Source organism: Protopterus annectens, chromosome 6.part1 (genome assembly GCF_019279795.1).
Source record: "Protopterus annectens isolate FY-2018-M chromosome 6.part1, PAN1.0, whole genome shotgun sequence".
Taxonomy (NCBI): Eukaryota; Metazoa; Chordata; order Ceratodontiformes; family Protopteridae; genus Protopterus; species Protopterus annectens.
In genome coordinates this window covers 373,667,630-373,691,584 of record NC_056738.1, presented here as the reverse complement: position 1 = coordinate 373,691,584, position 23,955 = coordinate 373,667,630, and the positions used below count along the sequence as shown (strand labels likewise).

Genomic DNA, 23,955 nt, shown 5'->3' with positions numbered 1-23,955 from the left:
CCCATTGTTTTTGAGGAGCAAGAAAAAGAAACTCTCCTGTGACTGCCAAAGTTGGTTTCAAAAACTAAGCAAAAGTCTGTGTAAAAACTGAAACACACCACCACAGGCTACTAAAAATATGCTCTTCAGATAAAATAAAAACATTAATTGTTAAGACTTAAAAATAAGAAGTAAAGCAATAAAACAAATCCCTTGTTGATTTGTATATGATAAGCGCTTTTGGCTAAAAGCCTTCCTCAGATCATAAAGAATCAGGTTCCACAGGGCTAAGATAAATGAATGAAACACAATCATGTGGCTAAAACCAAGCCAACACCTTTTTTTAAAAGCAATGAGTTCACAGTCAGTCAGAGACCTTCAAGGAAACATACCTCCAAGTTGCTACTTCCTGTACTAGTATCCCCTTCCACCCATAATTGTCATTACATCTTTCTTTGTTTCAAAGAAATAGCTTAACAATAACAGTACCAAACAGTAGGATTCTAGTCGTACTTCCTTCATTTTAATTACCCTGAGGAACTTTAGGTTTATTGTTTTACTGGAGATGAAGACCAATACCTTCTCCAGTTATATAAGGAACTTTCTCCACCTCATGGCTGAACATGGCTGAAGAGAAAGGGGCAGTTTGGAGAACTTTATTGTCTTTTACAGCCAGGTGCCTAATTTTTATTTTTATTAGCTCAGATTTCCTTGACAGTTATTAATACTAAAGTGTGTTTTTGTCATCTCTTTTTAAATCATTGCTTTGTCAAGTATAAATTTTGTAAATGTTAAAATAAATCACATTTTCATAAATTATAATATCTTGAACTTGTCTACCAAGCAAGTATGTTACATCTATTGTGCTTCAAAATGATTTTTTTCTTTGATGTCAGCTTATATAACAGTAAAATCTCTTTACACTGTCCAGCCTAATTTATTAAGATTACTGTGATTTAACTATAGTGATTAAATAAACATGTACCTTGAAACCCAGCTGGTTATTCGATATTGATTTAATTGTAAAACACATTAGTGTCTTTGTGGTGACAGCTTCCTAAAATGTTCACATCCATATGAAATGGTTTATATATTGTAAGAATACTGAAAATAATGAATAATGTTAGTCTGTCAGTTGTATACTTACCTGAAAGGTGGATACTTCTTTTGCTGGGTGAAATGGCAAGGAGATATTGTGAGATTGTAAACTAGAAGACTAAGAAATAAAATAATGGAAATGTGCTAATATGATTAATTAGTAAATATGCATATAAAATGTTTAACATAAAACAATGAAAGATATCAGGATAAAATAAAAAAAGTAACTTGTGAAAATAAAAGTCATGATTATTGGTTTAACCTGCTTGCGTTAGAAGACATTTCATGGATAATGATAGCAGTTTTGCTGTCTTGTCAGGCTGGAAGAAAAACTGAAGACTGAGTGTGTGAAAACCTGCTAATCTGTTATTATTATTAGTTTAAGCTAATATTTCCCATGGATTAAAAGTGAACAGTCAAGGTAAAACCAAAATGTCAACAGAGTTTTCTCTTTTACTGTAGCTGTTACACATTTTTGTTCAGTGGTGCACATGTTGAATTATTAGGTCATTTAATGATAAAGTCTTAAATCAGGAATAGTGACCAGTGTAACTTAAATGTGGAATCTTCACCTGCAGAAGGTACCAGAATAAGTAGCAGAGCTACTTTACTGAACAAGTATAATCTAAATTGAACATTATTCCACTTTTTTATCTTCTTTCACATTTGCTATTGCATTACTGAATAGTTGACCATACAAACAGGACACCAGCTTGTGACTGCAGCCAATCAGGAGCTATCCTGTCTTTGCTGATCCTCCCTCCCAAGCTTTATCATGTACGGAGGCATTCGAGAAACATTAATTGAAAGCGTATATAACTGGGGAGAGGGGTAATAATGAAAGCAGGGAAAAACTATGATGACTAGTGGTCTGTGCAATTCAGTGATCACAGCAATTAACATGGATGTGGTACCCCAGCTGAGACAGGTCCCTAGACAAATTCCTAGGACACCTTGTTGTAGATCTGACTTTGGCTGAGACAGCTTCATGACTGAACTATTTAACCAGAGCCATGTTTTAGCTTTGTCACTGATATCTTGTCTGGGAAAAACAGCTGAACAATCCAATGTGGGATTGCTATTCCAGACAGACCAATTTAAATCATTCAGCTCCTTTTCACCTGTTTCCATTAAGAGAATATTAAGGCTTTTCATGTGTTTGTAATGAGTAGGGCATATAGGGTACGTATCTCTGAGATGTAATTTGGCATTTGGTTACAATCCAATGTAGTGTATTAGCAGTGATAGCTAAGCTGTCTACTGCAGAGACATAGTCATTGGTAATTTGTCAAGATATGTTAAAATTCCTTTAGATGATAATCTCTACATCACAGTTACACTCAAACCAGGATTGAGTAACATTTAATAGATTATCTGTTTTATCTGGCTTTATATTGTTAGAGGCTGTAGTGACATGTCTACCTCTTCCTATATGGATTTGGAGTGAACTGACCCTACCTGCTTATGACATTATCTCACAATCTGTGAGACAAGGTGTTTACCTTACAAGCAAAAAGGTGCAGGGTTTGATTCTCACATGGGGTAACTGGCTAGGCTTAAAGTGGTCCACAAGGACAGTTAGCCTAGTACTAATCTATGAACCTATGAACCTATAAAATATTCAGCCCTCATTAGGCCGAACATTGAGTATAATACTGCTTTCAGTATGTACCTGTCCAAATACTTCTCATAGCTGGAAAGACCATAAATCTTTCTCTCTAAAAAAATATGCAGGTCATTTTATAGCACTGTCCCTCTTCTCGGTATCAAGAAGTGTCCTCTGCCTTGTGAAAAATCCTCAAAGGACCACATGCTTTCTGACCTATTATATATTTACAAGTCCATTTGTTAGCATTAACATCACCTCAAGCAATCTAAATCTCTTTTGTAATATAAACAGGACATATTGGAGGGATATGTATGTATCATAGAGAATGCCTCTTCTAAGGAACCATCTTCCACTCCATATAAAGTAATATGAATGAATGGTACAAAAATGGGAAAAGGGGTTGTGGATGGGTGGCTGGATGGACGGATGGACAGATGGATGGATGGATGGATGGAAAACTACAAATTCATCCCCAGTTTTGCACTCATGTCCCTCATGAAGATGGACAACAAGTAAATCATACCCTCTTTTTGCCAACCTCTGGGATATTAATACACAAAACACAAGAGCCAAAAAGAAACTACCATGGGAATGTAAGGCTAGGCTGCTTAAGACCCTAACAGATCAAAGCCTAGTACATACCTACGGACATATAAAACTGTGACTCTGGTTGATCTTTTCCTAGAATTATCTAGTATGAATGCATGGCTTAAATTTAGTCTCCATTGTGATTAATATGTGATGATGTCTCTAGTGTGTTTATTTATTTTCTCGTACTTTAGTTATAACTAAACAACAGTTAAAACAAATCAGTCACTCTAATTGCAGCTAAAACATAAAGACATCAGTAAATGTCATACTAAGTCCTTAATGAGACAAAAAAAAGGAATGGCTAGGCTTCCCTAAAGTGACAGAAAAAATGGCTTGACTTTTTTAAAGTGACAGAAAAAAATGAATAGCTAGTCTACTAATTGTTTAGTTATCAAATGAACTTAAGAATATAAAGAGGTCTACTCTGGTGGTGTAGAGGAATAAAGCCCTGGCTATGGTCCAGCCAACCTAGGTTCAATTCGCAAGTGACTGTTGCAGCAGCAGGGAGGGTGGTTTCAAAACTGTTACCCACATAATGATCCCTTGTAGAGGCTGGGGACATGACAGGGGCATGTAGTTCAAGGGATATTGAGCTGTTGTGATTGCAGTGCTATATGTCAGTACATCCCCACTGCACACTCACCCTCATGATGCAAATAAGGGAATTTTTGTAAGGAGAAAAAAATGGGGTATGGCATAATAAGAATCCCCCCCAGGCAGATGGCATGATTGCCAGACTCCCACCCCCCAAGACAACTTTGGATCCATGCCTGCCCCAGCCATACAGACTAAGTCTGTGGGGCTAGAGGGTTAGAAGGCTGCAGGTTGACTCAGCAATGACATGGCACACTGAGGTATGGTGCCATAGGATGATGCAAGGAGAACAAAAAAAAGGATATACAGGTGAAATACCAAACTAATCCAGAATAAGATGCACCAAAGAATTGGACTGGGGAATTGTACAGGAAGGAATTAGAACTTTATCAGTTCTAATGCACAAGATACATCTTTCTTTGTCCATAGTAATCATTATCTAAAATTACAGACCAGTAGTCATTATTCAGTACTACAGACTGCATCATAACAGCGGTATATAAATCAATAAATGGTAATAGCAAAAAAGATAACAAAATTTAATAAGAGAACTTAAATGCCTTAATATGCAGAACCAATTAAATCACACGTTTGTTAGCATTAGTTCATGAATTATTATAACATCTGAAAACTACATTTAATAGTTATTAGAATATTTATTAAACTAAGTATGAATGATTCACTCAGCTTGATTTCATCCTCAGGGTGGCGGGCCCTATGCAGTAAATTAATTGTGCTTCCTGATAACAGCAGGTGTAGTTCTCCATGCTGGAATAGTGGAAGTACTTGTCTGTTTTTTTTTCCTGTTGCTTTTCTTAGGTTTTAGCTTGCTACTAAAAAAACTAAAATCTGTCAGAGCTATTTTAATTGCACATTTGTCAGGCTGCAGCTGGTTAATGATGTTGCTGATACTGTTGTACTGTTAGTTATTTATTTCCTTTTGTTTATTAGGATACTCCAGCTTGGTACAGTAAACCTTTTCAAAGAATCCCAGGGAGCAAAGCTGCAAAATCAATATATGTCATTTATACACACATATTAATATAACTAACAAGTACTAGAAACTTTACTGAAATAATTAACAGATACCATTTGGTACCAGGAAATATGGTGCCTGTTCTCTATGTAAATATATATATATATATATATATATATATATATATATATATATATATATAGTGGTGGTGCTGCGGTAGCGTTGTCACCTCACAGTTAGATTTTGCCCGTTTGATTCTCAGTTAGAGCATCTTCTGTGTCGACATGCATGAATGGGCGTTAATTCGTTGAAGGTTGTGCGTTAGGCCCGGCAAGCCAGCACATAAAAATCTACTACCAATCATTAGTGGACTGGAGTTCTGCTGTGGCGACCCCTAACTGGGAAAAGCCAAAAGACACAAACAAACAAATATATGTATATATATATATATATATATATATATATATATATATATATATATATATATAGGAAATGAATAATTAAAAAAAAAACATTTAATTTCAAATTTAAATTCAATTCTAGATATGATTGTAATAGCAAGTGAGTGGTATACCTAGCCTTTTGTAACTCATGTTTCTGTTTTTATGTGGGTTAAACAAAATATCAATTTAAGAGAAGAATACATGAGCATTACTATGATATAAATGGGAACAAGGATACAGATGCTCTTTTTAAACACAACACAGTTTGCAATACCAATAAATTATTCTATTTTTTGGTATTAGATCAAGTGATTCCAAATGCCTGGGTAGGGCCCTGGGAACACACACTAGAATACCGAGAAGTACTGTGGCAACTACAGCTTAATGCTAGTGAATACTCTGGTTAAAATAACAGTTTCCTGTAACAGCATTTTAAAAAAAGTTATACTTATGAGTCTACAGAGCTGTTTAGCCAGTTTTTTTCTACATGGCTAATATACTTTTGATCTCTGTACACACTTTTTACTAATAGCGCTTTTATTAATTGGATTTTTTATGAACTGGATTTTTTAATGCAACGTTAAGATGTTTTAAAAATATTTTTAAATAATAAATTTGTTGTTAATTGATTTTTATTTGTGATTGGGCATTCTATGTCATATGTATTCATTAGCGTTTTTTATATAAATGTATTTAGTTTGACTTTAAGCTAGCTCTGAAGAAGTCCTATGGATGAAAGTGCTTAACAGCTGTCTGCTAAATAAATGTTTTGTTATCTTTTTTACTTCCTTTTTGGCTAGTGGTGTTTGACTGGCTATATAGCCTTTTGCTTTGGTTTCAAGTTGTATTTTGGGCTGTTTTTGTCTCAACTTTTTTTGGCTTTGAGTGTTCAATTAACATACAGATTAAAGTATGATGCATAGTTAAGATTAAATGTCTGGAAGTTTGTTTAGAGGATTAAGAAGCTGTTAACGAGTTGTTTCTTGTGGTCCATTGGTGCAAGGTTTGATTCCCACAATATCAATGCCTAACTTTGACTGAGTAAGTCACTTATCCAGACAGCGCTCCCAGGCTGTGTCTGAAAAAGGTCCATGGAGATCAGTGTTCTACCCCGGAAAACAAATATAAATAAATAGATAGATAAATATATTCAGTATTTACAGCTTTCTATGAATAGGCAGTTTAACAGTGAAAAACACTGTAAGTATTTGTAAGTATGTACAGTATTATTTGTGCAGTGTAAATATATCCAGAAGATTGAGGAAATGCAGTTTGGTTGAATTATGGATCAGAGTATGAAGGAGGTAGTGTATATACATTCATAGAGAAGATAGAGCTGAACAGAAGAGAAAGGGATGCCACTAAAGTAGTCTAAAAGGACCTTAGCATATGCAGAAAAAATGTTTAAGACGAAAACTAGATATGCATCTAAAGTAACTTAAGAAGAACCCTGATTAGCCATACAAATGTATAATTAACACTGCATGTAGCAGTTGTTATTCAGTGGTCTGGAAGAGTATTAAAATATCTTACGTACAGTTTGCATTGTGTTATATGTATACATGAGCATTTGCAAGCAGTTATGAGGTATTTTCATATTTTTTTGTTAATGAAAGAATTATAATTACTTTTTAGACGTATTATTGATGGGATAGAGTTAACATGCTTCTGCTACATGTGGAGTACAATGAGTTACCAAAATGTTTTGCAGCTAGCATATGGTTCTGGTTTAGTGATCTAAGACTCATAGGTGGTTGTTTCCCTTTAGGTTCGTAATGGATAGACATGTTACAAGTTTAAACATAATGCCATACTTAGCTTTCAGTTTTAAAGCTCTTCTGTAGTTCTGACTATTCCAATTTTCATCGGCTTAATGATGGTATGTTTTCCTTAGATGGTTTTATACAAATTAAGCAACTTTACTGTAACATTGTTCTAATTTCCTTAAATCTAGATTCCTGAATATTTTTAAAAAACAGATGATGCATAAATTGGGCCACATATGAGGAATTAATTTTATTTTGTTTGTACTTTGTTGACTAGGTTAGACCTAATGGACCAATGGCCTCTTTTTAGGGCAGACCTAAGGAGGTATTCAAACTAATAAGGGAAAATTTGGCTAGAGCATCATGTAATTTCCCCTAAATTTTTTTTTTTTGCCAATTGCAGTGGGATCCTCTACATATACCTGAGCTATCACCAACTCAGACAGGTGGAGCGTTGGTTTAATGCCTCATTGGAAGGACAGCACACTCAAGAGTGCAACACCCCCTTATGCTGTACTGCAGTGCCCATCTTAGAAAATTAATTCAACTTCCTGGCATAGGAAAAAAAAAAAAACACTTGTGATCTGCCAACATCAGAAGCAATTGTGTTACCTACTGAGCTACTGAGACTACAGTTTGCACTGTTGGTAATCAGATAAGGAGGCATTGGTTTGCCTTGTACAACATAACGAGAGTCTAACAGTTTTACTAACTATGTACGTTTTTGTCAGATTTTAGGTGTTGACTATATATATTCCTAATAGTTTTATTTGATACACTTTCATGATAGGAGTGTTTCACAGAAATACATTTTAAGAGAGTTTTAACTCACCAAACTTTATTTATGGTAGATGCTGAGTAAACCAGCGTCAAATTGTTGTCTGTCTTTACAATACTGTGCATGTCATTGATTTATTTTTTATTTATTTTACATTTGTTAACCGGGGTGTATGACTGAGCTGAAAAGGCCCTTTTTCAGCAGAGGCGCAGGGAGAAAAGCTCCACATAGAAAAATTACAGATACATTTAGTTTTTTAGACATGAACAGTATACACATAAATTACAAAAGCCACGTTTTTACAGTGGCATGCAGCACATCAACAGTTACAGTGGACAGAACAAACAAAATATTAATTTAAAAATAAAGGTAATTAATAGATTTGTGGTGTACAGCTGAAATTTGGAACATAGGTAGAATACATACATAGTATACATGTATAGTACATACATTGTAGATTAGCCAGTGTTTGTGAGTAAGATTGAAAACTATTATCAAGTACTCTAGGTTTAGTATGTGTACCTTATCCGCTTCCACTAGCCTGGGGAGCAGGATGAAAAGTGAAACTAGTAAACAACCTAGCATTAATCACTGAGGAACACCAGATGTTTTGGATAAGTAGGAGTACGCATCTTACCATCAATTTGAAACCAATTGATAGTTCTTCCAATATCCACCTAAGTTGGTTTTACAGTAGTATTTGTTGAGATAAAGTGTCAAATGCTAGATGGGTTTAGAAATAAGAAGCCTACAATTTCATTACTGTTTCTCTTTTGATTTGTTTCATCTAGTAACAAATAAAGTAAAACATAAAAACAAATGGGCAGTAGTAAGGGTGTAACAACAACAACAAAAAGTTCAAACAGGGCTGAAAAACATACCATTTAATAAAATGTTGCTTGCTTTAATCTCAGCTTACAGCAATGAGATTTCTTTAGAACTGATTAAATATCACAAAGGCTTACATTTAAATACAAAATACATCATACCACGTGACTAATTTCTCCTTTATACTAACATTTTCCTTTAATCCAGGAGGCGTGGCGGTGTTAAGGCTCAGCTCAGCATATTTACATGCAGCCCTTATTCTGTTTGTAGATTTGTTAGTGGCAGACATTTTATTTTCTTGGAAAATTTAATGTTGGAAAAACTACCATAACATTAAGTGGAAGGATTTATGAATATCTCTATTCAATAAAAAATAAGTTGAATCATGCATTCTAAAACACAGTATACGTGCACGTCCTACACTTTTAGGTGTGGGAACTTCCCAGCAATGTTGGACAAATTGGAAATGGAATGGCATTTATGGTAAAATGCCACCATACTGCCTAGATTAAATGAAAGTGATACTATAAAGCATATTTTAAAGATGAAAAATTTCTTTATCAGTATTTTATTTGACTAATAAGAGCATGGCTTAAATATATATTTAAGATAGTAATTTAAAAAATGGTCATGTAATATAGTATATTTTATATTTAGATGCAATACTTTGTAATGTTTAATTAGTCCTGAAGAAGTTTCATTGCTACATACTGAAATGAAAAGTTGTTATTTTTTTTTTATTAAACAGTGTATTTTTCAACCTTATTTGGGAGTTCTTCATGCTGTTTAATTTAGGAAAACTAAAAGGGCTGTTTTAGTACAATGACTAAGATGAAAATCATGTTTGCATGAAGAAGAGGAGACAGTTTTTGTTGAGATGATCATGTGTAGCCCTGTATGACATGAGATTATGTATAAGCATATAAGAGACAAAACATATATGCTGACTCCTACTTTACAAGCTGTTTTTGAAGAACTGTCCATCATTATTGATGGTTGTTGTTATTTATTTATTTAAATATTTTATTATTTTTTTACTTATATAATTACTTAATTTCTTTTTAAAGATGCTGTGTTCTGTAATGTTCTGTAATGGATTTTCTGGGTAATATCTTTAAAAGAAAGAAGTTGCAATAGCAAAGAATAGGGCATCAGAGGCACTCTATCAGCTTCTGGAAAGTGACTCAGTAAGGGGCACAAAGAAACTATACCAGGTTGCAAGGCAAAGGCAGAAAGATAAAGAAGATAGTCAGACACCCTTCATAAGGGATTCCAGCAACAACCTGCTTACCAGCCCACAGGACATCAAAGGCAGATGGAAGGAGTATTTCCAGCAGCTTCTGAATGAAGAAAACCCCACAGAAGCGGTACTGCCCCAGAAACAGCCTACAATGAGAGTAGAAGAGGAGCCCAGCTTAGAAGAAGTAAGAGCAGCACTAAGGAAAATGAAGTCAGGGAAAGCAGCAGGCTCAGATGAGGTCACAGCAGATATGATAAAGATGCTGGGTGAGCTAGGGAGAAATGGCTCCTGAGGGTACTAATTGCAGTGTGGAGAGAAAGGCGTATTCCAGATGACTGGAGAATAAGCATACTCATGCCATTGTACAAGAACAAAGTGGACATCCACAACTGTGGACAGTACAGAGGCATCAAACTCCTACCACATTGCATGAAAGTTCTGGAGAGGGTGATTGATAAATGGATACGCAGAATAGTAGAATGTAAGATGGGAGATGAACAGTTTGGATTCAGATCAGGATGCAGCACAATTGACCCGATGTTTGCATTGAGACAGATACTTGAGAAGAAACTAGAGAAGAGAAGAAAGTCAAACTGGGCTTTCCTAGACTTGGAGAAAGCATATGACAAGGTCCCAAGAAAGCTGATCTGGGCAGTACTGCGGTGGTTTGGAGTCCCAGAAACATTGATAGAATTAGTACAGGCTATGTACAAGGACCCAGTGACTCAAGTACAAACAGTGTTTGGCCTCACTGAGGGGTTCCCAGTGGGAGTGGGTGTACACCAGGGTTCAGCTCTGAGCCCACTGCTGTTCATACTGGTAATGGACTACATCAGCAAACAGGTTGGAGGGGTCAGAGCAACAAAGCTGCTGTATGCAGACGATGTGGCAGTAAAGGCAGACTCTGATCTAGAACTTCAGCAAAGAATAGGACAATGGAATGCAAATCTGAAGACACATGGGATGAAACTAAGCACAGATAAGACAGTGGTAATGGCAGCAGACTGGGGAAATCAGAAGAGGCTGAGAACAGAGATAGATGGGAAGATAGTGGAACAGGTAAACAGCTTCAAGTATCTGGGAGGGGTGGTTGAGGAGAAGGGTAGTCTGAATGAAGAGGTCAAAGCTAGAATCAGAGGGGCTGCAGCCAACTGGCATAGAGTATCAGGTGTAGTATATGACAGAAGAATGCCAAAGAAGCTGAAAAGTAAGGTGTACAAGACAGTGGTGTGACCAGTACTACTGTATGGTACAGAAATCTGGGCAGTAAAGGCAGAACAGTTGAAGAAGCTAGAGGTGATGGAAATGAAGTGCCTGAGAAAGGTGGTAAGATGCACACTGTGGGACAGGTGAATAAATGAGGACATAAGAGCAGAAGCCAAAGTAGCTCCAATTGCAGAAAAGATCAAAGAGAACAGATTACGATGGTATGGGCACATGTGTAGAAAAGCAGAAGACAATCTGGTGAGGGAGATTTATGACAGACAGGAAGAAGGTAAGAGGAAGCGAGGGCGTCCAGCAAAGAGGTGGATGGATTGTGTGAAAGAAGATCTGCGACAGTCAGGCATGAGTGTTGAAGAAGGCAGGAGAGTGGCACTGAATCGAGAGAGTTGGCGACAGTTAATACGATACCCCGACCCCATGTAAATGGAAAAAAGGGGATGATGATGATCTTTAAATGAACTTCTCTCTGCATTGAAGAAGATCTGCTGTGAAGCAGATGAGAGGACTGCTAATTTTCTGACTGACTTACACTTCTTACCATAGGTTCATAAGTTCATAGGTGTGCACTAGGCTAATGGCCCTGGAGCCTTTACATGCCTAGCTGATAGAAGTGCCCTGGCATTGCGCCACCCAACATTAGTTCCCAGTTCCTCTATCAATTAGAGCCACTGGAGTGACCTCGGGGTGAACTTTCTATTACCAATCCACACATCAAGATTTATCTTGAAGAGAGACAGTAAAGTGCTCTGCTTGACATGTATGGAAAGTCTATTCCAAAGCATGGGCAGTCTCTGGGTTATGAACCTGACCCTCCAGCATGTTCTGTTGATTGTGGTAATGAGGTTGGGGTCTCTGGAGCGTGTTGTGTGGAGGGATTGAGATTTCTTTAGATATAGCATTTCTAACAGAGCTAGGTCAGACATGGCTTTGTAAGTCAAGAAGAGATCACCTCTTAGTAGATGATATGAGACAGAGAATAGCTGTAGTTTTTTGATTCTCTCCATGTAAGACATGTGTTTAAGGTCTACGATCCTCTTCATGAGGTACTTTTGTAGCTTTTCCAGCTGTTGCAGTTGTCTAGTGAGGTACATGCCAAATGGGGCATTATACTCTATGACTGGTCTAATGAAGGAAGAGTAGAGAGAAATGATGACCTCTTTCTTCCTGGATTCAAAACCCTTGGTAATGAGATGTGCCACATAGAAGGACTTTCTGACCATAGTGTCAATGTGGTGGTTGGAGTGGTTGCTGTCAACCTGTGTCCACAGATCTCATATAACACCTTCAGTGTTCAGTGGGCTCCCATTGATGTGGTAATTAGTGGGAACTAAGTTTTTCCCAAAGTGGATGACAACACATTTTTTGGCATTAAGCTGAAGGCCATGGTTTCAACACCAGTCATTGGTTCATAGGTTGGTACTAGGCTATCAGCCCTAGGGCCTATACAAGCCTAGCCATAACAATTCCCTGGCTATTTCTTCCCACAGTATTTACTTCCCTGGACCCCTGTCTAGCTGGGCGACTGACGTGATCCCCAGGGTGAATTTCCTATCTCCCATCCAATCATCAAGGTTTCTTTTGAAGAGGGCCAAAGAGGCGCTCTGCTTGACATGTATGGGCAGTCTATTCCAGAGTCTGGGGAGTCTCTGGGTCAGGAACCTATCTTAACAACCACACATGACTACTTGGGTATATATATATAGAAAGAATGAAGAAATTTTATAAGAGTATTGAAGAAATTTGATTATGTCCTGCTCTGCTGTGTTTTGTCATTATTTTTTTTCCTTTTTTTTATTATCTTGCAGTACTTTGGCACTTTTGATATCAGGAACCTATCCCACCAGCATGTTTTGTTCATTGTGCTGACAAGGTTTAGATCCCTGGAGCGTGTGTCTCTGAGGGATTGGGATTTCTTTAAGTGTAGCATGTCCAACAGCTCTGGGTTTGACATGGCCTTGTATGTTAAGCAGAAATCGCCTCTGAGTAGATGATATGGGATACAGTATAGGTGGAGTTTTTTTAGATGTTCAGCATAGGGCATCTGCTTTAGGCCTGTGATTCTTTTAGTGAGGTATTTTATTTCTGCAGCCTTTCCAGTTGTTGCAGATGTCTTGAGAGGTACATACCAAATGGGGCATTGTATTCTATAATGGGTCTACATGAGGGATGAGTACAGTGGGACAATGACCTCCTTTTTTCTGGATGAAAAGCCCTTAGGGATGAGGTGTGCCATATAGAAGGATTCCCTGACTGTTGTGGCAATGTGGTTATTGAAGGTAAGACCACTGTCTACCTGTGTCCCTAAGTCTCTTATCACACTTTCAGTGTTTAGTGCACTGCACTTATGTGGTAGTTCACGGGTACATCTTTTTTCCCAAAGGGGGTAACTATACATTTCTTGGCATTGGCATTGAGCTTCAGCCCATGGCTCTGGCACCAAACATCTGTTTCTGTAAGGCCCTTTTGTAGAATATCCACATCATTTGGGGCTTCAATAATGGCTCCCAGTTGGCAGTCATCTGTGAACTTTGTTGGCCTGTACTTCAGAGAAGTAGATGCCAAACAAGAGCGGTTCCAGGACTGAACCATGAGGTACTCCACTTGTTACTTGTCTGGATCTGGATTTGGAGTCAGCTACTTTTACAGTGTGGGTTCTGTCAGTAAGCCAGTTGGCAACCCATCGAGTGACGTAGGGATTAATGCCAAGCTTAGTAAGTTTATCTATGATTCCAGAGTGGGGGATAGTGTTGAAGGCCTTGGCAAGGTCCAGATAGGCTGCATGGACCACCTTACCCTTGTCCATGGCTCTGGAAACTGATTTGAAGAAGTCAATCAGGTTCAGGCCCTTCATGAACCCAAACTGCATGGGGTCCAGTGTTTGAAGGTTGCCAATGTCTTTCTTTATAAGTTCCATAATAATATGTTCCATGGCCTTGCAGATCAGGCTTGTCAGACTGATGGGGCGGTAGTTCCCAGGATCCAAGGTGGATCCCCCCTTGTGGAGTGGGATAACTGTAGCTGTGCCCCACTCAGTGGGCATGAAGCCTGAGGTGAGGCTATGATTAAACATGACACTTAGGTGAGGTGCTAGTTAATTTTGTAGTTCATGTAGTACACAGCCTGGGATGTCGTCTGGTCCAATGGATGCTGTATTCTTAGCTTTGGAGAATGCGTTTTTTACCTGTGTAGCCATTATTACCAGAATTTGGCAATCTTTCGGTATTGAGATGGGCCCTTTAAGGGTGAAAGGGGGGTGAAGTTTGCACTGAATTGATCTGCCAGGATATTGGCAATATCCTTGGGATCAGTATATTTAATGCCATTCTGTTGTAGCTCACAGCAGATCTGAACATTGCCATTTAGATTCTTGACATAGCTATAGAATCCCTTGTGGTTGTGTTTGGAATTTTTGGCAATTTTATTTTCGTAACTAGCTTCGGAGGATTTTATGAGGGATCTCAGCTTTTTACTGAGGCTCATAAAGGAGTTTTTTTGCATCCTGGGATTTTCCTCTTTTCTGCAATGGTTTTTACTTCTGTTGTAAAGTTTGTTTATGGCAAGGGACCACCAGATTGGCTTCCTTTTTTTGGAGGAGAGAATCTTGGTTCTGTTGGGTATGGCTAGTTCCATGCATTTATGTACATGTTCGTACACTGCATTGGTGTATGATTTGGCAGTCATGCATCTATTTTCCATCAGCATGGGTGACATGAAGGTAGCCACCTCTGTTTTTAGGAGTCCAAAGTCAGCTTTGGAGAAGTTTTTCATGGTGGATACCTTTGCTGTGGATGTGGGTGAGATGTGGATTTCCATGGTGATTAGGTTGTGGTCGAATTTAACCAGAGAGGAATTGACTACTGGTGTAGAGCAATGGTTGCCCATGCTAGTAATAACCAGGTCAAGGATGTTGTTTCCTCTAGTGAGGGTAAGACTCTGCTGGTTCAGAGCACTGGAATTGATGAATTCCAGGAAGCGATGGGCCAGTGTATTGGTGCATAAGTAGCTTTTCCAGTTGGATCTTTATAGTTTCCAGGGTGCTTAGGAATGTGTAGTGAGATTCTTGGGACATGGTTGGGGACCTATAGCAGGCTATGACCTGAATCGCCATCTTTCCCAATGTTAGTTGTACCTGGAGTATCTCAGATGCATTACACTGGGCTACTAGTCTGGAGGTGTGCATATCCTTTATAAATATGGAGACACCATCACCTTTGGAGCTTCAGTCCATGATCTGGGGCCGAAAGGTGTGGAATGAGTTATAGCCTGGTAGTGCAGGGATGCTTTCTGCTGCTTTAAACCAGGTCTCCATTACAACACAAATGTCGATGTTCTCCATTTTGAGGAGTGCTTCAAGTGAGTGCATCTTGAGATTTACACTTCTAGCATTGAGCAGCATGACCCTCAGATCACATTTATTTATAAAAAAAAAAAAAAAAGAAAATTCATCCTGTTTTGTCTTTTTATATTAAATTGTGTTCTACTCTCGAATATTGCCTTTTCACATATTAATCCTGTTATAAACATGTCATTTTGTATTCTCTTATGTAATGTATATTCACTTTTATTGGTCTCTATATCAAATTAATTTTTTTTAAAATATGTATTCATACGTAGGATTTTTGTTTTCAATTTTTTTATAATAATGCTGTAGTGGTGCTTTTCTCTCCGGGCCTCTACTGAAAATGGACATATATCCAGTTAGACTAGCCCGGTCAACAAATGTAAAATAAATAAAATAAATAAACTGTTACAGTACTAATTTGGTCTTTGGAACACCACCTAAAAAGGCACTATAGGGGTGGTAAGAACCTTAGCCAGTACCCAGAAACCATGGGGTGATAGATGAAGACCATCTCTGGCAAAGCATCGAGGTCTGTCATCCCAAGCAGACAGATACTGGATCCCCTTAGAATGACACCAGAAATGTAGCCAATTGTTGAAGTCAATCATTTTCTGTTTGTACTGCGGTTTCATTCTGGGTGATGGTAGGATGCTGCTCAGGGCTAGGGTCATACCTGCCTGTGCAACATAATCTGAGAGCTCCACCATGTCTCTTTTCATGTAGTCCAGTGAAGTGCATCTCAGGTCATTCACACCCATGTGGACAATGACAGACTCATACTTGTACTTGTTGTGGAGTGACCTGAGTGCGTGTTGAATTCTGGCATCTGATAGACAGCTGACTGTTACCTTCTCCTTATTCGGCCTAGTGAGTGGGCCATCAGTGTGCCTCACTATTGAGTAGGGGCGGCTCGTGTTATTGGACTGCAGCCCTCCCAGCTGTAAAATAAAAATTAAAACAAAAAAGAAAAGAAAAACAAAAAATAAAAGAAAAGAAAAAAAAAACATGAGTCCCGAACATCGCACATGCACACTCACGCGTTTTTCCGATGTCAGACTGTTGGTGAAGCAGTCTGGAGCATGCGCATAAAATCCCAGACTGTCTCACCAGCAGTCCGAATTGACTGCTCAACATTTCACTCCAGATATCCCGGAAGTCTATGCAGTTGTGACTGCATAGACTGGAAAGGGATCAAACTGTGACGTCCGCAGGCTGGGAAGGACGTGCTCTCGCTCGTGGGACCGTTGACTTCAGGGATTGGCTGGGTGGATTATTTTGAACAAATCATGGCTGGGAAGGATGTGCTGTCACGGGACCGTGACTTTGGCTGGATGGATTATTGTTTCATGGCTGGATTACTTCAGGGAATAAACTGTGGCTTGGCTCTGGCTGGTACAAGGTGACTTCGGGGAATCGGCTGGCGGGAATATTTATATTTGAACAGATCGTGGCTTGGCTCTGGCAGGTACAAGGGGCAGTAGCATAGCTAGAGGGGGGTGAGAGCGGCGGTCTGCAGCGGGTGGCAGTTTTTAGGGCGGCAAACTTTAATAAAAGTAGTAATTACTTTAAAAAAAAAAGCACTTTTTTACACTGCAGTTGTGACATCTTTTCCTTTAAGGAGGATCATGCGTACATCGGCTTGTTATCTTACTTTGCTAGTTTGCTTGCATAGTCATACTGAAGAAACGACAGTTATTGTTTTAAGCTGAAACCCAAAAGTATGGCAGACTGGCAGTGCCACAGTAACTCTGTTAAGATGATAAAAACTTTGCTTAATTGCTTGTGTTTTATGTACTAGAGAAAACACCAGTCAGCTGCTGAGAAGTGAAACATCTGCTTGTTCATAGGTTCATAGGTTCATAGGTTCATACTAGGCTATCTGCCCTGGGGCAATTATAAGCCTAGCCTGATTCTGTATGGCTTACGCCACCCCTTGATTTGAGTATACTGGTGCCTCTGTCTAATAGTGACACAGATCCCCATCCACTTGTCGAGATTCTTCTTGAAGAGATTCAGTGAGGTGCTCTGCCTCACATGAACTGGAATTCTATTCTCTGGGTTATGAACCTGTCCCTCCAGCAAGTTCTAATTATTTCTGTGCTGAGGTTCAAGTCCCTCGAGCGTGTGGCTCTAAGAAATCTAGATTTACTGAGGTGGAGCATGTCCATTAATTCTGGATTTGACATAGCTTTGTATGTCAGGCATAGATCGCCTCCCCAAAGGAAGGCATGAGTAGAGCTGGAGTTTTTTAACCGAGGAGCAGTATATGGCATCTGTTTGAGACCCTTGATCCTCTTTGGATACTTTTTTTTAGGTCTTTAATAATGCTGCAGTGTCGGTCGGGGGTACATCCCAAGGGGCATTGTATTCTATGATGGGCCTGATGAGGGAATAATAAAGGGCACGATTACTCTCTCTGATCTAGATGTGAAACCCTTTCGTGATGAGGTGGGCTATGTAGAAGGTCTTTCTAACCACTTTGGCAATGTGGTTTTCAAAGGAGAGATGCTATCAACTTGGGTCCCCAGGTCTCTACTTTCTCTGTACTTAATGGGTTTGTAATTTGTGGGCACATTGTTTTTAGGGTATGAAACCATGGCGGCACCAGTTATCTGTCTCTGTGAGACCTTTTTGAAGGATGTTTGTGTCAGCTGGAGAGATTATTGATTATGGGTGGTTGCAGTCGTCGCTTAACTTGGTGAGCCATAGTCTCCCACGCTTTGCCTGTACCGGGAAAGTATATAACCGAACAAGAGTGGTCCCAGGACAGAACCAGCAACTCTCACTCTGTGGGTTCTGTCTTTGAGCCAGTTTCGACCCATCTTGTGACATAGGGTTTATGGATAGCTTATCTATGATGCCCGAGTGGGGTATTGTGTCAAATGCCTTTGCAAGGTCCAGATAGGCTGTGTGGACTACCTTTCCTTCATCTATGGCTTTGGTGACTATTTCAAAGAATTCAACCAGGTTCAAAAGGCAGGAGCCTTGACAAAGAACTGGGTAGGATCTAGTGTCTGTAGGTCCCCAATGTCTTTGTTGAGCTCCATGATGATCCTCTCCATAGCCTTGCAGACTAAGCTCTTATGGGCGATAGTTTCCAGGGTCCGTAGATGCTCCACCTTTGTGGAGTGGGAACGCCATTCTGTGGGCACATATCCTGTAGTGAGGCTGAGATTGTATAGCTGTTTTATTTGAGGGATTAGTTCCTCTTGTAGTTCATGTAGGACGCAGCCTGGGACGCCATCTGGTCCCATGGAAGTATTGAAGCCGAGCTGTTTGCGAGAGAAACTGCAGGGTTTGCTTTGAAGGTGTGTGCGAGAGAAAATCAACTGTTTTACTTTGCTTGCATATGTATACTGAAAGGATAGAAAACCACTTTGCTAGTTTGCTTGTATACTGAAATGCAAGAAATCAGTTGTACTTTGCTACTTCTATACTGAAACAGCAGGAAAACAGTTGTGTACTGAAATGGAAGTCTGGCAGGCAGTAATTCTGTTAAGCTGAAACCTTTGCTTGTGCTGTGTATATAGCTTACTGAAACGGCAGACAGAAACGACTTTTACTTTTCTTATACTGAAACTATGTGCAGAAGGGGAAGGGGTGTGGCTGGCTGTTTGCTTACAGAGACTATGTGGATTGAAGGAGAAAGGGGTGTGGCTGTTTTACTTTGCAGCTTGCATACTGAAACGGCAAACAGAAACTAATTTTTACTTTGCTTACTGAAACTGCAGAAAATCAGTTGTGTGCTAAAAATGGCAGTCATTCTGCATTAAGCTGAAACCTTTGCTTGCTTGTGTCTTATGTGAAGGGTGTGTGTCAGTAATTCTGTCAAGCTGCTGAAACCTTTGTGCATGTATTGCTTACTTAAATGGCAGACAGAAACCAGTTTTACTGTGCTTACAGAAACTATGTGCATTGAAGGGGAAGGGGTTTGGCTTTTTTTTTTGCATGCATACTGAAATGGCAGACAGAAACAGATTTTACTTTGCTTACTGAAATGGCAGAAAATCAGTTGTGTGCTGAAATGGCAGTCATTCTGTGTTAAGCTGAAACATTTGCTTGCTTGCATCTTTGTGCATGCTTGCTGAAACCTGCTAGGGTTGCCACCTTTTCAAATGCCCAAAGTGGGACATTTTTGGTGCGTGCAAACATCAGATTTTGCAGGGCAAAACATACACACGGCCAGTGCAAAGGACAGAACTTCACATTTTTGCCTAAATAAAGCCTTATTCTTGTAGCATTTTAGTTGCTTATTCTATTTCTTATAACATTTAGGTGTTTCAGATACAGAATAAGTGTTTTATACATATATTACATAAAACATAGGAATATTTTTGTCCTAAAATCTCAGGACGTTTCAATCTTTTTGTAGGACACAACTGCCCAAAGAGGGACTTGTCCCTCACAAAGTGGGACAGGTAGTAACCCTGTATGTTTTATGTGCATTGAAGAGGGTGTGGCAGTAATTCTGTTAAGCTGAAAAGTGTGTGTGTCTGTGTACAATGCCCGATTTGGTATAACTGGTGGCTAGAGTACCCTGTACCTTAGGTACAAGGAGCAAGAGCCTACATTCTCTACCCATACCACCACTACAAGTCTGTAGTTTTCAACTGTCCAAAGAATGTCTGGAATGCTTGGCTCACACTTTTGGCCTGTTCCTCTTAAAATTTGTGGTTTTCTGGCAAATCAATGAGAATTGAATTCAGTAAATAATGATAGGTATTTAAGTTTCAGTCTTCCTGGTAACACAAAACATTTTATTCTAGCAACAATTCTAAGATTATACAAGCAATGTTTAAAATGTGTCCATGGTTTTGGGCCTTTGTGTCCCCCCCCCCAACAAATTTTGGCTTTTTCCAGATTCATTGTGCTGAATAGTTCTAAAGGGGGGGAAGTTTAGTGCTGCTTATTCTAAGTCTATTTGTGCTAGTAGCACAGCAGGTAGAATACTTGCTTTTGATGCAGAAGACTAAGGGTTCTACTTCCACAGTATTTAGATGGATGGCTGATACTACACTGTGTTGTACTTTTAAAGGGGGTGGATGCTGCAGTCCTGAGAATATCCTCTTTGGTGGTGATACTTAGTAACTATGTACCCATTCCCTATTGCAATATCACTAGCTTATCATTTTTTTTAATATAACAGACAATTTATTCCTCAAGGGCAACAGACACATTATTTGTAAACCAATTAAATATAGAATTGTTTGCTGACAGCAACCTCTTCATTAGTTACAGATTTCTTTAATGTGGAATTATTTAGATGACTTTTACTTGTGCAGAGATTGTGCATATTTACTGATACTAATGGACTGTTGAAGTTTGAGTAGATTTTTACGATGGAAATGTTCTCAATTGGGCAGTTTTGTTATTATTGGTTCATACGTTTTGTTTCATTACTTACTCCAAAAATGTTCAAAATAAATTAAAAATGCACTCTAGCAAGTGTGCTCTATTATACAAGGAATATCAGGAAACTGTGTCAAAGAACACATGTATGTTTCATGTGCAAGGGTCCTACGATTTGACAACAGCCCAAACGTAAACGTTATCTGCCACTGGCCAGATGCATTTTCTTTGTACGTGGGTTTCAATGCCATTTCAATGGATGTGAGTTTCAAGGGCAGACAAATTTTAATGCCAAGCCCATTTTCATTGTGAGACTGCATTGCTTTGTTTAGCAGATGTTTTAGGGTTTGTGCTGTAAAAATACAAAATAAAACTTTCAAATAAAATCCAAATCATCGTAGAAGTAAAGCAGTATTTACACTGCAGTGTTTATGGTAAATGGGGCGAAATAGCCAAGTAATGGGACATTGGAATGACTGCAGGGGGTGGCTCCATTTGACGATTTTGTGAGGGGGAAGGATGGCAAACTCAGACAGCCCTAGCTCAGCTGAACTATACCTCTCAACTGTCTAGCTTTTCACAGAATGAACAGATTTTTACTTCTTCTTTTTGGTTTGTTCCTCATAAAATTTGTGGTTTTCTGGCAAATCATGTATGAATTAAGTAACTAAATAATGACAGACATTGAGTTTCAGACTTCATAACCTTCAGGAAAAATGCATGCTAAAGCATGACCTGTTCTAGCAACTAAGTTTATACAAGAGCAATTTTTAGTACTGTCTGTATCTTCCCCCAATATATTTGGCCTTGTCCAGATTTCCTGCGTTAACAGGTTAAGAGGTACGTGCAAATTGCTTTATAGAATTGGGCATATCCAAACCTCTCAACTGTCCCTGATTTTGGCTCAGAATGTTGCTCTCCCTCTAATCCCTCTGCAAAATGTCAATTTTGGAAGAAAACATGGAGGGTTTACAATTAATAAATAACTGTAATAATCAGTTATAGATTACTTTTATTTCAGAAATGTATGTAGATTTGTTTATTTTGTCAGCTGCTCAAGCTAACAGTGCTAATATTAAAAAGTGTCCCTTCTTTGACAGGCTCCCAGCTGTATTATGTGGCTATTTTATTTGTTTGCATCACATTTATGGTCCATTTTCCATAAAATTGTGGTTTTTCTGGAAAATTAGTGACAAATCATTAAAGATTGAAGTAAGAAAATAATGACAGACATTTCAGTTTCAGATTTCATACCCTTCAGAAAATTCATACTAATGCAAAACCTACTATTCTATTAGAAAGTTTATAAGAACAGTATTTAAATATTGTCCTTAATTTTGGGCCTGACTTTGTCCAGATTTCTTGCTCTGAGGTTGAGAGGTATGACAAATGTGTCAGGGCCATTGCAGTCAGCCAGAGACATTTCAAGTTGTGACATACTTGTTGCACCCCACTCCCCCATGTAGTGACTCAGGATGTGTCCAAGCAAGGCAAGGAGCAGTTTCATAGTTTCATAGTAGTGTACTAGGCTATCTGCCCGGGGGCATTTATAAGCCTAGCCAACAGTGATGTGGCTTATGCCACCCCATACTATATAGTTGCGCCTCTCTAGTAGTGACACATGTGGGACCCCATTATTTAGTAAACTATACCTCTGTCTAGTAGTGACACTGAGGTGACTCGGGAGTAAACTTGCGATCTCCATCCATGCATCGAGATTTTTCTTGAACAGTGCCAATGAAGGGCTCTGTCTCACATGAACTGGGATTTTGTTCCAGAGTATGGGTAACCTCTGTGTTATGAATCTATCCCTCCAGCATGTCCTATTCATATTTGTGCAGAGGTTGAAATCTTTAGCTCGTGGTTCTGGTGGATTTGGATTTTTTGAGATGGAGCATGTCCATCAATTCCTGGTTGGACATGGCCCTATATGTTAGGCACAAATCACCTCTGAGCAGGCGGTATGCTACTGAATAGAGCTGGAGTTTCTTTAATCTAGCTGGATAAGGCACATGTTTGAGACCTATGATCCTCTTGGTGAGGTACTTCTGGGGTCTTTCCAGTTGTTGCATGTGCCGGGTGAGATACATCCCAAATGGAGCATTATATTCAATCATGGGCCTGACAAGGGAGGAATATAGAGGTACAATGACCTCCTTTGATCTGGATGAGAATCCCTTCATGATGAGATGGGCAAGGTAGAATGTCTTTCTGACCACTTTGGCAACATGGTTGTCAAAGGAGAGGTCACTATCGACTTGAGTCCCCAGGTCTCTGATTACTTCTTCCGTATTCAGTGGGTTATTGTCTACGTGATAATTTGTGGGTACTTTGTTTTTCCCAAAGGGATGACTATACATTTTTGGCGTTAAGTTTGAGGCCATGATTCCGGCACCAGTTGTCCGTTTCAGTGAGACCTTTCTGTAGGATGTGTGTGTCAGCAGGTGAATCAACTATGGCACCCAGTTTGCAGTCATCTGCAAACTTTGTCAGCCATAATCCTCCCATATTTGCTTTCACATCTGAGAAGTAAATGCGAATAAGAGTGGACCCAAGACTGAGCCCTGTTGGACACCACTCGTGTGACTGGTTTTGAGTCTGACATGGCTCCAGCAATTTTAACCTTATGGGTTCTGTTTTAGGCAGTTTGCTACCCATCTTGTGACATATGGATTTACATTTAGGCTGCTGAGCTTGTCAATGATGCCAGAGTGTGGTATCGTGTCAAAGGCCTTAGCCAAGTCCAAGTAGGCAGTGTGGACAGCCTTGCCCTCGTCGATGGCACTAGTGACTGTCTCGAAGAAGTCAACCAGGTTTAAGAGGCAGGATCTGCCTTTACAAAACCGAACTGGGTGGGATCAAGGGTCTGCAGATCCCCAATGTCGCCATTTATGAGTTCCATGATGATTCTTTCCATAGCCTTACAGACCAGGCTGGTCAAACTTATGGGGCGGTAGTTACCAGGGTCAGTAGAATTTCCCCCTTTGTGGAGTGGGACCACTGTTGCTGTGCGCCAGTGTTCAGGTACATATCCTGTAGTGAGGCTAAGATTGAATAGCGTTCTTAGGGGCGGGTTTAGTTCATCTTGAAGTTCACGTAACCGGGGATACCATCGGGTCCCATAGATGCTGTGTTTTT

The 23,955-nt window shown here is 39.2% G+C and overlaps 2 long non-coding RNA genes across 2 annotated transcripts in view; one reads left to right on the top strand and one right to left on the bottom strand.

Annotated features, from left to right (window-relative positions):
- LOC122805566 overlaps positions 1–23,955 on the bottom strand; it is a 2,364,904-nt gene that overhangs the window by 439,947 nt on the left and 1,901,002 nt on the right. The window lies entirely within an intron of this gene.
- LOC122805567 overlaps positions 18,727–23,955 on the top strand; it is a 121,651-nt gene continuing 116,422 nt past the window's right edge. Inside the window, exon 1 of the long non-coding RNA XR_006365385.1 lies at positions 18,727–18,776. This is a non-coding gene — a long non-coding RNA (uncharacterized LOC122805567). The remainder of the gene's footprint in view (positions 18,777–23,955) is intronic.